This window comes from Cryptomeria japonica, chromosome 3, assembly GCF_030272615.1.
Source record: "Cryptomeria japonica chromosome 3, Sugi_1.0, whole genome shotgun sequence".
In the NCBI taxonomy this organism is placed as follows: Eukaryota; Viridiplantae; Streptophyta; class Pinopsida; order Cupressales; family Cupressaceae; genus Cryptomeria; species Cryptomeria japonica.
In genome coordinates this window covers 655,662,172-655,675,561 of record NC_081407.1, presented here as the reverse complement: position 1 = coordinate 655,675,561, position 13,390 = coordinate 655,662,172, and positions in this window count along the sequence as shown.

Genomic DNA, 13,390 nt, shown 5'->3' with positions numbered 1-13,390 from the left:
CACAAATTATTCTCTCACACTATAGAGGTGTTTCCACTCGGTGGAAGGATGCTCATGATGATCACCTAACTATTATGGCTTCAAATTCTTCCTATGATGACTCCTCACAGGCTGGTGATGATTCCTCACACGATGTTGTATCTCTTGCTACTGGTGTGTCCTCATGCCTCTTGCATCCTCATTTGCCTCATACTACTAGTGTGTTCCCATTTAGACATGTGGACTCTTTTGTGATTATTGTGCATGTTCTACTCCAGCCTTTAGTGGTGGATTGTCACCTGGTCAACATCCTACTCCTAGTGTTGGCAGTCCTCTTACGAGGATTCCTCTTGCTTCCCCTTTTATCGATGTTCCAAATGATAGTGTTGCTTGGACTATCGTTCATTGATGGAGGAAAGATCATTCTTCCTCTTCTTCCCAAACTCTTTCTCGAGTTGTGGGTGAAACTTCTACCCAACCTTGACGTGGGTTACTAGTTTCTCTGCTAGTGTGTTGTAAATGAGTTGTTTAGCCTTTGTTGTCAGAGGTCTATTCTTGACCTATTGTTTATAGCCTTTTTGGCTTGTCTTTGTAAGGGTTAACACACCCTTGTTTTGTTTCTTTTTTAATAAAAAACATAGCACCTACAAAAACCAACATAGATGCATACTCTAAGGTAATAGAGAGTATTGATATTACTCATACTAAAAGAAACGACTACCAAACTCAATTATATTGAAACAATACAACTTGGATCTACCAAAATAATGTAGACCCAAAAATATGTATATTAATCTTTCCATTTGCAATAATACAAACAAGGCATCATGCAGATTATCCCCGTGACACAAAGATTTGATCTAAGAACTCTCAAAATATATTCAAATGGTAATGAGGTTGCATATAAATTACACCAATTTGAACAACAATCTAGAAACTTTGATGAAGTATCTCCACCATTTCTCCTCACTTGCCCAAGAAACACCAAATTTAAAACATTAACAAATCTTTTGACTATCAAACTCCCAAAAATAACTATTGTTTTATTTACTAACTATAAAATAATCTTTATTTTTTAATTATCTACTAAAATTATAATTTATTTACAATTTATTTAACCTATAGTCTAACTATTGATGTAATAAACCAATAAAACCTAATATGCCAAAAATCCACAACTTGAAACTTTTGCTTATTTAGAAACCCAACAAGAAACCACAATGAAGATGTTAAATGAGTGATCACATAGCAAAACACCTACAATCAACATCCTCTTCATGCAAATATAATTTTTTCTTCATTTGAAAACTCTTGGAGAGTACAACTTAAAAATAATATTCCACAAATTTGCAACTCATATATTTTGATTAAATATGCAACCTACAAAACCATATGTGCAAAATTGAATCTATTGACACGTATGAAACACTCATCAAACTAAAACCAAATTATAATTCAAAGCGATGACTACACAAGATGTAAAATGCATGTCCATGGAGACCTTAAAGAATAAGAATCCCCAACGTGGACCTAGGGTTGTCATAGGATCTTCCAACTAACTAAAATACCAAGTCCATAGCATGTGATCCATGAATCATGCACACAACCAAAGATAACCACACTAGTTACACGTGCAATCAGATTCTTTATTTTGGGTCTCAACAACTCATAATATAGTGTCTCAAATTACAATCTCCTCCTTGCATTTCCATTCTCTACATCAAAAAATATGATCGCTTTGCAAAGCTTCCACTCAAACACGGATTATTATTACAAGGAAGGAGACTCTCACACGACCAAAATCAAGCTACCAAACGAAAGGAATTAAGCTCATAAAAAAACCTAAAGAGTTCCAAGATTAGAGCAATGAGAAGAAATGAAATGTAATAGATCTAACAAACAATAAAGTGAGAAATACATTACACAAGATATATCCTAAGAAACCCTTTTGAAAAAAAAACTAGCCTCCAAAGCACACTCAATATATTATTTAACAACAAATATAGTTACAATCCAATGTTAAATTTTCATGATCTATCAAGAGAAAGGGGATACTTCTAACCATAGTCCTCATAGAGTCAATCCAACAACATAACCCCAACGAAACTAAAGTACAACATAGCTTACCACCAAAACAAGCATCCAATTTACATAGGCAAGTCCAACACTAGAAACCAAGGATAGTTTCTAAAACCATGCACTAAATCCATGGGAAAAAAAACTCTAGCCAAATCAAGGTATAAACATAGGCATTACTATATTAGACTCATCCACCTTATAGAAGGATGCTTTCATGCAATAGCAAAAAAAAATCCTTGATTTTCTAGTCCACAATTAAGTCTATTTCCATGTCCTTTCCCAAAATAATGATTTTTTAGCAACTTACATGACACTAAGTGCTACTTCTTATCAAAAAAGTATTGATTTTTACATTATCATGTGTGATCAACAATGTCACATCGATTTTGGACACCCTTTTCTATGTGGGCACATGATTAATACAAATTAAATAATTCAATCTTAAGAAATTGTAAGGTGTATGACACCTAGACCCAACATTGAGAACCTCAAGATTTAACTTCAACTTAAACTTATTGCACCACATGGTTAAATACCTCTAATCTAGATTATGACCTAAAGTCTTTGCAATAATTGTTTTTTCAAATATAAATCCTCATGTCAATCGTGATAGATATTAAATTCATTTGCCCATCATTCTTGATTCTAAACATGCATTCAAAAGAAATCCTAAATAAAATCTCTAACTTAGACCTCATCAATTTCTTTCTTCTAATTTCAAATATCCTCTACCTTCATTTGATTCTAATAATATTCTTCTTCTATATATGGTTCCTATAGTATAACTACCCCATCCATTTCTTCCATCATTAGGCAAGTTCCATCTAGATTGTGTCCTCTAGTTCTTTGCAATCACTACCTATCCGTAGGGTACATTAGTACCCTTTTTTCCAACATGTTCTTGGGTGCCCATTGATCTCTAAGCATATGTCCCCTAACAATCGTAAATTTTAGTTCTAGTGCCTTTCAAGCTTACCCTCATTTCTATCTAAATATGCCCTACTATGTGCCTACGTGTGGCAAAGCATTAGTAGTTTGTAATCAATGTCCTTCGAGAACTCCCCGAAAACATACTTTGTTTTTAACTGATAAGAAAGGCATTCAAACAACCACCTTCACATATATTTAACATGAGATCTAATAGTTCTATCCTCAACTCAACAAGTGAACTAAACTTAAAATGAGTTACCTCCCTTTTAGTGCATCCCAAGTATGCATGTACGGGTTGAACATGGGTGTCCATGTGCATGGGCAAAGCATTTTTTAAAAAAGCCTTAAGCCCCCCTTAAGTATTGTGTTCATGTCTTCTTCAATGAATCGGTATAAAGAAGCCTTCAAAAGCCAACAAAATTCTTTATTGTTTCTTCATTTCTAGGAAATCTGTGAAACAAAATTTTGGGACTCCATTCCTTCAGATAAGCCAACTAGAGTAATGCAGTGTTTCATTTAATAATAATGATGAAATGTAAAACATTTATAACATATTGTACTCGATAGAACAATTACAAATATTAAATAGGCCAAGTACGTGTGACTTTCTGATCTCCAATGGGACAATTAAATATGTAATCAAGGGCTCAAGAGCCTATGGTAACCCTGATAAAAATGTTTCAATTAACAAGTATTTAGCTATTAATGTGGACATCTAAGATCAACACATTAAAGAGTCACATCAAGTAATTAAAAAAATACACAAAAAATGAAGGCTGGAAGCATTTCATAGACAAACATAGCCTGTAGTAATTATTTGGAAGTTAAATTCTACATTGAACCATGGCGGGCTCATGGCAGGTTCAGGGCGGGTTCGAATCATGACTTGGTAGGGGGTCTGGGACGCCAGGGAGCCCACAATGTTTCTACAATAGAGATCGGTCGCCGATGGTAAAGAAATCAATGCATTTTCATACTCCGCACTTATACCATATGCCCTCGATCACACAGGGGAAGAAGAATCAGACCTGGCAAAGACAATCTTGGCTGAGCTTTAATGCCCAGGCTGTAAACTCCCGAAATCACTCAAGCTTGGACTCCTGGGCTAAGAAAGTGGCGATAGGCCCTAATAATATCCCCATCTTAGCCAGGGTTCAAAAATGCTCTGCACCCAATGCATCTCTGGCCCGCAGCCATGATGGCCACCAAACTAAGCAGCCTTTTAAGAGTACCAAGAATTCGGGTTTCATAAAACCTTCTTTCCATCGTCCGCCTCCCTCCTTTGCTCACCAGGATCAGAAATGGAATCGGAAAACCATGGGTAGCAAACTTTTCATCCTACCTTCCGATTCCATCAACCCCATGACTGCCAAATTCAAAGAAAATGCCTTTTTTGCACAATGGTGTGGTATAGGCGGGAACAACAAAGACATAATCTCCTGGTGGATGTCCTCTTTTCTAGGTTTGATCACAATCAGACCGCTGCAGAATGATTTCTTTTTTCTAGAGTGTGTTGACTCTTCCCTAAAGAAAGTAATCACGGAAGGTTGCTCGTTGTTTTTCCAAGGGTCATCTTTCAACTTCATTAACTAGAAACTAGGCTTTGATCCGGCGAATCATAGATTTGAGAAATCCCCTGTTTGGTTGTCTCTAGTGGGCCTTCCATCTGAATTTTGGTGCTCGGAGGCTTTGCTGAAAATTGGTGATGCTTTAGGAACCCTAGTGGGTATCGAGGAGGATTTTCTGAAAGGTCTTAAAGGAGATGTAGAAAACATCTATGTGGACATTGATCTCCAAAAAGTCTTCTACAACGTTCTAGAAATCATTTCAGAAATAGGAAGATGGAAGCAAAAAGTGCAAAGACTGGGTAAGCAAATTCCTGGCAAATGTATTCTCCGAAACCAAGTAATCAAAAACAACTCAATGGCAGCCTCAATGGGTGCCATTCACCTCACATATCAACCTCAACATCGAGCTTCCCCAGAGCAAGAAGGACCGAAGCTGGTCAGGGATCAAGATAATCCATTGGTTCCACCTGCAGTGGAGGCAAATCAACTTGGCAGGATTGCTATTTGTCAGCCTCAAGTCAAAGCTCATGCCTTCTCACCAGTGCCTTCAGCTCCTCCAGAGCCTGAGTCGCTTCTCACTCCTAGATCTAACCCCCGCCCTAAAGAATCTCAAGGCCAGTTGCTACCCTCCAGTACAGGTATGGTTTTCCCATCTCCTCCTCTTTCTCCTCATAGTTGTCCTCCTCTTATTCTCTCCCCAATTCATAAGTTGCAGCCTCAAAAAGCAGTTAGAAGTCTATTTGGCCAAAAGCAAACTCCTTCCCTCTCCAGATGAGCTTTTAATATCTTCTCTCGGCCTCCTTCCAAGGTTATTAAAAAGAAAAACAGTCTAAGGCGTAACAAGCAGAAAGGTTCCCTCCACCCTATGAAACCCATCATCAAACCTTTGCACGTTGCCAAAATCCTGCAGGAAGAGGAGGTTATTGAAAACGATCTTATAGCTGATTTAGAAGAGGATCACGAGCCTCTTCTATCTTATGGTCAAATTCACTCTCCCTTAGATCTTCCCTCAGCAGATCAATATCTTTATTTTTCAATGGGTTGCCCAATCCCATCTATGTTTTCTCCTACTTCAGTTCCTCAAGATCTGGGCTTTTCCTTAAATCAAAATGCTAAGAAACTTCTGCAGGATCTAATGGTCCAGGATGAAGACCCGGACACAATTTTAGATACCCCTCTAGCAGTACTGTACTCTCAGGTCAAAGAAAAAAGAAAGTTAGGCCTACATCAGAATCAAGAGGGATTTAAAAAACCAGACTTTGGCTCCTCCCCTCCTAAGAAAGGCCGCAAATCTCTTATAGAAGCCAGAACTTTAGATGGTGCTGCTGAAAACCAATCAAAACTTCAAGACCTCTGGAAAGTAGGGAAGGGGAATCCCCTTCCCGAACAACAATGAAAATCTTATCATGGAATGTTAGGGGCCTCAATGCCCCTAACAAACAAAGGGTGATCAAAAGGAGGATTATTTTGGTCGGTGCAGAAATCATTTTTTTACAAGAAACAAAGCTGGATAATATGCAAGCAGTTGCATTTGGTAGTGGAATTAGCTCCCATTGTATTACTTCCTCACAAGTGACAGTGGATTCAGATGGGGCTTCGGGAGGCCTAATGATAATCTGGAAGCCTTCCCAAGTTAAAGTTGATGACATTGCTTCAAACAGAAATTGGATCTTGGCAAAAGTCTCCCACCTCCAGTCCAATTCATCTTTCTTTGTTATTAATACTTATGGCCCAGTCTCCCCCCTCAAAAAACGTCTCTTATGGTCTTCCTTAGACGTAGTCCTGTCTTCTTTAACTAAGGAACAACTCTTTATAGGGGGTGACTTCAATGCTATCAGAAGAACTTCTGATAAAAGGGGAGGATTAATCCGCTTAGGTTGATCTCAGCAGGACTTCAACGATTGGATTGATAGGAATGACCTGATGGAAATAGATTCAGGTGATTTGTTTACTTGGACAAATAGAAGGAAAGGTTTTAGCAATATTGCGGAAAAATTAGATAGATTCTTTTGGCAAGGAGACTTAAGGTGCTTTCCATTCACCCCTTCATGCTCGGTTATCCCTTGTTCAGGATCGGATCATTACCCCATATTGCTTTCCTTACTTGACAATAAGATAAATTGCAAAGCCCCATTTAGGTTTGAGAACATGTGGATGAAGGACCAAAACTTTCTCACTTTGATAGAAAACTGGTGGCAGGAGGCGTCGGTGGAAGGATCAAAACTCTTTTGCTTTAATGCTAAGTTGAAAATTGTCAAACACAAACTGCTTCAATGGAACTCCCAGCACTTCAGAAATATCTTCTCAACAAAAAGTTTGATAGAAAGAAGATTGTGCAACTCTAAATGATAAGATCATCCTGGAAGGTATGGACCTGGAATCCTTCCAACAAGAAAAGATGCTCCTATTGGAATATGAGGATATCTTGTCTAAAGAAGAAATATTCTGGAAGCAGAAATCGAGGGAGAATTGGCTTAGTATGGGAGACAAAAACACTAAATTTTTCCACAATGTAACAAAGATTAGGAGTAAGAACTGGATACCAAAACTGGAGTCCAAGGACAACCGGATCATAGAGGATCCTGATGAAATCAAGAAGGAAATCACTTCTTTCTTCTTCAATCTCCTAAATAATCTTGAAGGTTCTCAGTTGTCAGAGCAAGAAAAGATGTTGGATATGATCCCCAAGATCATAACAGATGAGCAGAACCAAAATCTTAATGAGAGAATAAAGATGGATGAAGTATTTCAAGCCCTCAATCAACTGCCCTCGGGTAAAGCTCTTGGCCCGGATGGCTTCCCAGCGGACTTTTTCAAGAAGTGCTAGCACATCTTAGGTCAAGATCTTGTGGAAGCTCTAGAATGCTCAAGAAGATCAAGAAGGCTTCTTAAGGAAGTAAACAACACATTCATCGTCCTCATCCCAAAGAAGGAGAATGCATTAAAGCTGGGTGATTTCAGACCTATCTCACTTTGCAATACAGTTTATAAAATCTTTTCAAAAGTCATGATGAATAGAATGAAGCCCCTCATGGAATCAATCATATTAGAAGAACAAACAAGGTTTGTTGCAGGTTGTTCAACTCTTGATGGGGCTATAATAGAACAAGAAGCAATCCATACTCTCCAAAGTACAAAAAGACCAGGTATGATGATTAAAGTAAATATTTCAAAGGCTTATGATAGTGTAGACTGGCGCTTCCTTTGCAAGGTTATGCAAGCCTTTGGTTTTGCAAAACAGTGGATTTACTGGGTCTTTGAATGCATCTCCACTCTGAAATTTTCAATCTTGGTAAATGGGAAACCAGAAGGCTTTTTTTCCTCGACAAGGGGAATCAGACAAGGAGATCCTATCTCTCCTTTTCTCTACATTATAATGGAGGAGGTTTTGGGTAGGACACTAAGAGAAGCCATATGAACAATCTATTAGAGGGAATCAAAGTAACCAGAAACTTTGCAGTCACACACCAACAGTTTGCAGATGATAATCTCCTCTTGGGGGCAGCAAAAATCAAAGAGGCTTCCCATCTAAAACAGATTCTAGACACCTTTGGGAAAGCTTCAGGCCAAATAAGGAATAAGGACAAGTCCAAGGTCTATTTCTTTTCTACCTCTAGACTCTTGCAGTCTAAAATACTTTCAATTCTGGATTGTAGTGAAGGATCCCTCCCTTGTTTCCATTTGGGAATCCCAATTGATCATGGCACTAGGAATGCTAAGTTGTGGGATCCTCTTAAGCTAAAAGTGGATCAGACCTCAAATTCTTGGAAAGGGAAATGGTTGTCTTGGGCAGGAAGACTAGTGATGATTCAAGCAGTAATATCTGCCCTGCCCATCTATCTATCATCCATTTTATCTCTCACAGCAAGTGCAAATGCCTTTCTCATTAAGAAAATGAGGAATTTCTTTTGGCAAAACTCAGAGGAGAAACACAGAATATCTCTAATTGCATGGGAAAAAATAATCAAGCCCAAAGTCCTAGGGGGTTTAGGCATTAAGGACCTCAAATTGCAAAACAAAGCCCTAGGGGCCAAACTAGTATGGAAGTTCATTAAGAATCCCAATATCACATGGGCTAGAATGCTAGCTACTAAATATTTACTAGATCAAGAACCTACCAATCTAAGAGCAAACTCATTCCCCAAGGGTTCAAAAACGTGGAATTTTTTAATCTCTTGCAGAAACCTGATCTCATAACAGCTTACATGGGACATCCGGGATGGAGCATCAAGCCTCTTTTGGGAAGATTCTTGGGGAGTCTACCCACCTATTGTGAATTCACTTAACATTCCTATAACAGAGAATTGGCTTAAGACCACTGGAGTGTCAGAGTGAGAGATTATCTGATTTTTGATGACTCACCCAGCTCTTAAAGTTGGAGTTGGAAATCATTGGAAGGAGTTCCAACCGCAAGGAATGATTTAGATCAACTCAAAGAACTCTTAAAAGCAAGAAATGTCAATCTGAGAAGAGGGAATGATTCTTTAATTTGGGCACCTTCCAAAACAGGGCTCTACAATCCTAAAGATGGTTACAGAGTACTAGTCAGCAACGTTGTTAAGGATCAACCGGATATTCCTAAGAAGTTGTTTTGGAGCTCTAAAGCCATTCCTAAGGCAGGGATCTTTGCATGGCTAGCCTATCAGAGGAAGATCTTAACTGCAGAAAAGTTCACAAAAATGGGGTATTCAGGACCCTCTAGGTGCATCATGTGCAAAGCTCAATCAGAGAGAGTGGATCATCTACTACTTTCTTGTCCCTTTGCGTCCAAATGCTGGTGATGGCTTTGTGCTAAACTTGGGCTAATCACAGCTCTACCAAATGACATTAAATCCCTGTTCCAAAGCTGGCCTATCCCAACTAAGGAGTCCACCCTGAGCTTAATCATGGAAGTATCCCCTTCAAGTTTAGTCTGGGAAATTTGGAAGGAGAAGAATCGTAGGCTATTTGATAACAAATCCAGAAGAATAGAAACAATCTTGAACTCAATTGAATCGGTTATTGTGGATTCGGTTAACTGTAAGATAGCCTTTTCTTTGAGACCGCCTAAAGCTTTCTCATCATGGGATGAAAGCATTAGGAAAAGCTGGCATGGAATCAGGATTCCCCCCTCTTTTGGGCAAAAAGATAATATGAGAAAGACTGCTTTCTGGTCTCCTCCAAAGCCTAGCTGGATAAAACTAAATTTTGATGGCGCCTCTAGAGGCAACCCGGGCCCTTCAGGCATACGATATGTAATCAGAGATCACACAAGAGCAACTCTTGGGAAAATGGCAAAGTCGATTCCCCCAGACACAAACAACATAGCAAAGTTCAAAGCTTTGCAATTTGGACTAATAAATTGCATAAAACATGGTTTTAATAACATCTTAGTGGAGGGTGACCCAGAGATGGCAATAAATGCTATCAAGAGGAAAAACACTCCAAATTGGAGATTGCAGGGAATTCTAGAAAGCATAATTGCAAGGCTAGACAGGATTGAAAACTATGAAGCTAAGCACATCTACAGAGAAGCAAACTCAGAGGCAGATGTTCTCTCGAAAATAACTTCTCAAGGAACCTATCTCTACAGTTGGGATCAGGGAAATCTGTCTGTTATTCATGCAGACCATCGCACTTGACAGGCAAGGGTCCTAGAGGTTTTTTATTCATATGCGAGAGTCTCTTCAAGAATATGCAAAAGCTACTTAAAGTTTCGCTACCTAGGCAAACATTAAATTTAACCTTGGCGGCTAAGTGTAATGGTTATTTCAATTCAAATTTGATCTTACCTATTTCGGGGAGAGTGGGCCCGTATTTAATTACATCATCCAAGCTGCAGTCATGTCCTAAGCTTTCTCCGATCCTCCTTACGAGATATAGCTGCCAAACTGTCAAATCAACTTATGGTTTGCGTGGCCTGAACGAGAGATTTGGCATGCCAAGGACAAACATCCCTCGCCACCTTTGCTGGAAAAAAAAATTATTGCATATCTGTCCCTCATTATTTGGCGTTAAAGAGTGTGCCAGCCTACTTCTTCGCATTAGTTTTCTGCATTTTGTTCTCATTCTCATTCTCTTGCTAATTACTCTCAAAGTCCTAGTTTCTCCTCCTTGTTTGATAGCCTGCATTGCCATCCATGTCGACCGAGCTCCCTTTTGGTTTCATTATGAGTGTATATCCCAGACCCATCTCCTGTTTTGGAGCAGACACTCCAATTTCCCTCTCGGCGTCGACGCGCCAAGTTTCATTCCAAAAAATTACAAACTTGAGGCTCAAGCACCTCCTCCTCTACTCGGATTTCCCTATAATATTGGCAGTCAAGATGATCTTGGGTAGCGGACACCTGAACAGAGACGAGTATCCTCAGGATAACACCAGTATCTCCTCAAGGTTTGTCGCCTCTCTGCTAGACCTAAAACTTGCCAAGCAGGCAGTTTGGACCCTCACCAAGAAGATTTTTCCAGAGGAGGTCACCCAAGAGCTCCAAGAAATTCTAAACAAGGCAATTCATGACTCTGGGGCTCAGCAATTCATGACTCTGGGGCTCATCGACCAGGCGATAGAATTCTTTTCGATGCCCATGGAGAACTAATTAACTATTATCCTTTCCTGCTTGACCTGAAAGGAAAAGACCTGGATAGGCATCGGGTTTTCGCGGGAGTTGGCCTTGGCTACCTTAAATGTCGATTCCTGGGAGATAATTCAAATGAGCTGGGCAGAGAGGATGACCTAATTCAGTTTGCAAGACTCAACAGCATTCTGCCTCCGATATCAGAAGATGAAAACCCTCAAATGGAACAGGCATGCAGGGGTGGCGCCAGCAGGGGTCGTTACGGGTCCAGACTTGGCCGTGGCAGGGGTCGCCCTCCGAGCAAAGGTCGTGGGAGTGCGAGGAAGGAGCATCTGCCATCTGAAGCTCACAAGGAAATTGCAAGCTAGGCCCCCTTTTAGCTACTTTAAAGCTTATTGTTTTGACTCTCAAGCGAGTATTTGTTTTTATCAGCATAATCTCTGTTAATAGTGCAGCATGCTTCTGCCATTTAAACTTTTAAGTTTTTTTATTAAAAGGGAATCCTCAGACTTACATATGTTAATTAGGAAGGACTCCTTATGCCTTCCATGGACTGCCCGGTTGCATTCCTTCTCCTCTTTTAGAAGGCATTTTGATGCTTCCATTTTGAATTCTGTTAAAAATCTATTTGCTATCTTAGCTCTGTAAATTCTACATAATCAATATAATTATGGCTTTGCCTTTACCGATCAAAAAAAAAATACACAAAAAATTGAATTCCCTAGCATGGAAACAAACCACCAAGATCCATTTGGAACAACAAACATTGAAAAAAATTATTACAAAATATGTTTTATACACGTTGAATAGCGAGATCAATGTTGCAATAAATTAACCACCACATACTAAGCAATATAGATCTAAGTCACATAGTCAAGAAGCCGAGGGAAAGGCTTTAACACCAACATATAGCTAAAAAGACCATCCAGTAGTAAGAACCACGGGAAAAAACTGGACCATCACAGAACAAAATGTAGGAAAATTATAAAATAGAATTGTCTCTGTTCATTAAAGGTGAAGATTAAAAATTAAAAAAAATACATAGAAGTCGATCTGACTATTTGCCTTATCCATGCATGACACATTTTAAAAACAAAAATAGATGGGCATCAGTTTAACAAAGTTGTTTAACACATGGTCATGCAAGGAATTTTTACGGAATGTCTTTAAGATTTTATCTTATGAAATGTTTTTTATAAAATGGCCATATGATAACAAATACAAATAAATTAAGGGTCCAATATCATGAATGGTAAAGATTTTAAAAAAGCAAACATAGATGGGCATCAACTTTACGTATACAATCTTCGAAGAACACATCAACAAACAGGGGTAACAGGGGGGTATTTAAGATTTTATCTTGTCAACTACCGGTTTTTTATTAAATGGCTATTATAGCAAATACAAACAAATAAATGGTCAAATATCAACCATTGTACAATCGAAGACATATACACCATAATGAAAGCATGGAATAATAGAAGACATATACACCATAATGAAAGCATGGAATAATAGAAGACATATACACCATAATGAAAGCATGGAATAATAGAAGACATATACACCATGGTGGAAGAACTATAACAAACCACCAAAATTTTAAAACTACAAAAAATCTAGAACAAAGCTGTCAATCACAAATAATTAAATAAATTACCAAGATAATAGGATTCTGACCAAAAAAATCATATCCTCGTGTAAAACACTTCTGCATTATAGAGGTAATGTATTATTGATGGAGGAAATGAAATCAAAATACAAATTATCAGCTACTTCAGATATGCCTGTGATCCCATTTATTAAAATTCAAAAATTATTTTAATTGAAAGAAAATTTGTTTATCATGAACCTTTTTTATATTGCCACCAACTAGATATAGTATTTATCTATTAGCCAATAAACTGGACCTTTGCCATTTCTATTTCTTCGTATACATGTTTTTTTCTTCTCCGGGAGAACAAATTTTCTAGCCTTCTAACTCTCTAGGTGTTTTGTGTTTTAAACTTTTACAAAATTACTTGGGTGCTTTCCTAAACATAAGCATTGAGGTGCAAAGTTACACTAAAGAATGAATGGTGATCAGATACTGACTAGCTCGAGTTTCCAGCCCATGGCATAGTCATGCAAGGGAAGCAAACAAATGCACAATCCCTTTGTGATACCCCCACATGAAAGCATAGTTACACCATTGCTTATTCAATACCTCCTCCATAAACACCCTGATGTTCATTATTACACTACAGACCCCTCATTAATAGGAAGAAGCAGAGTCTTGAT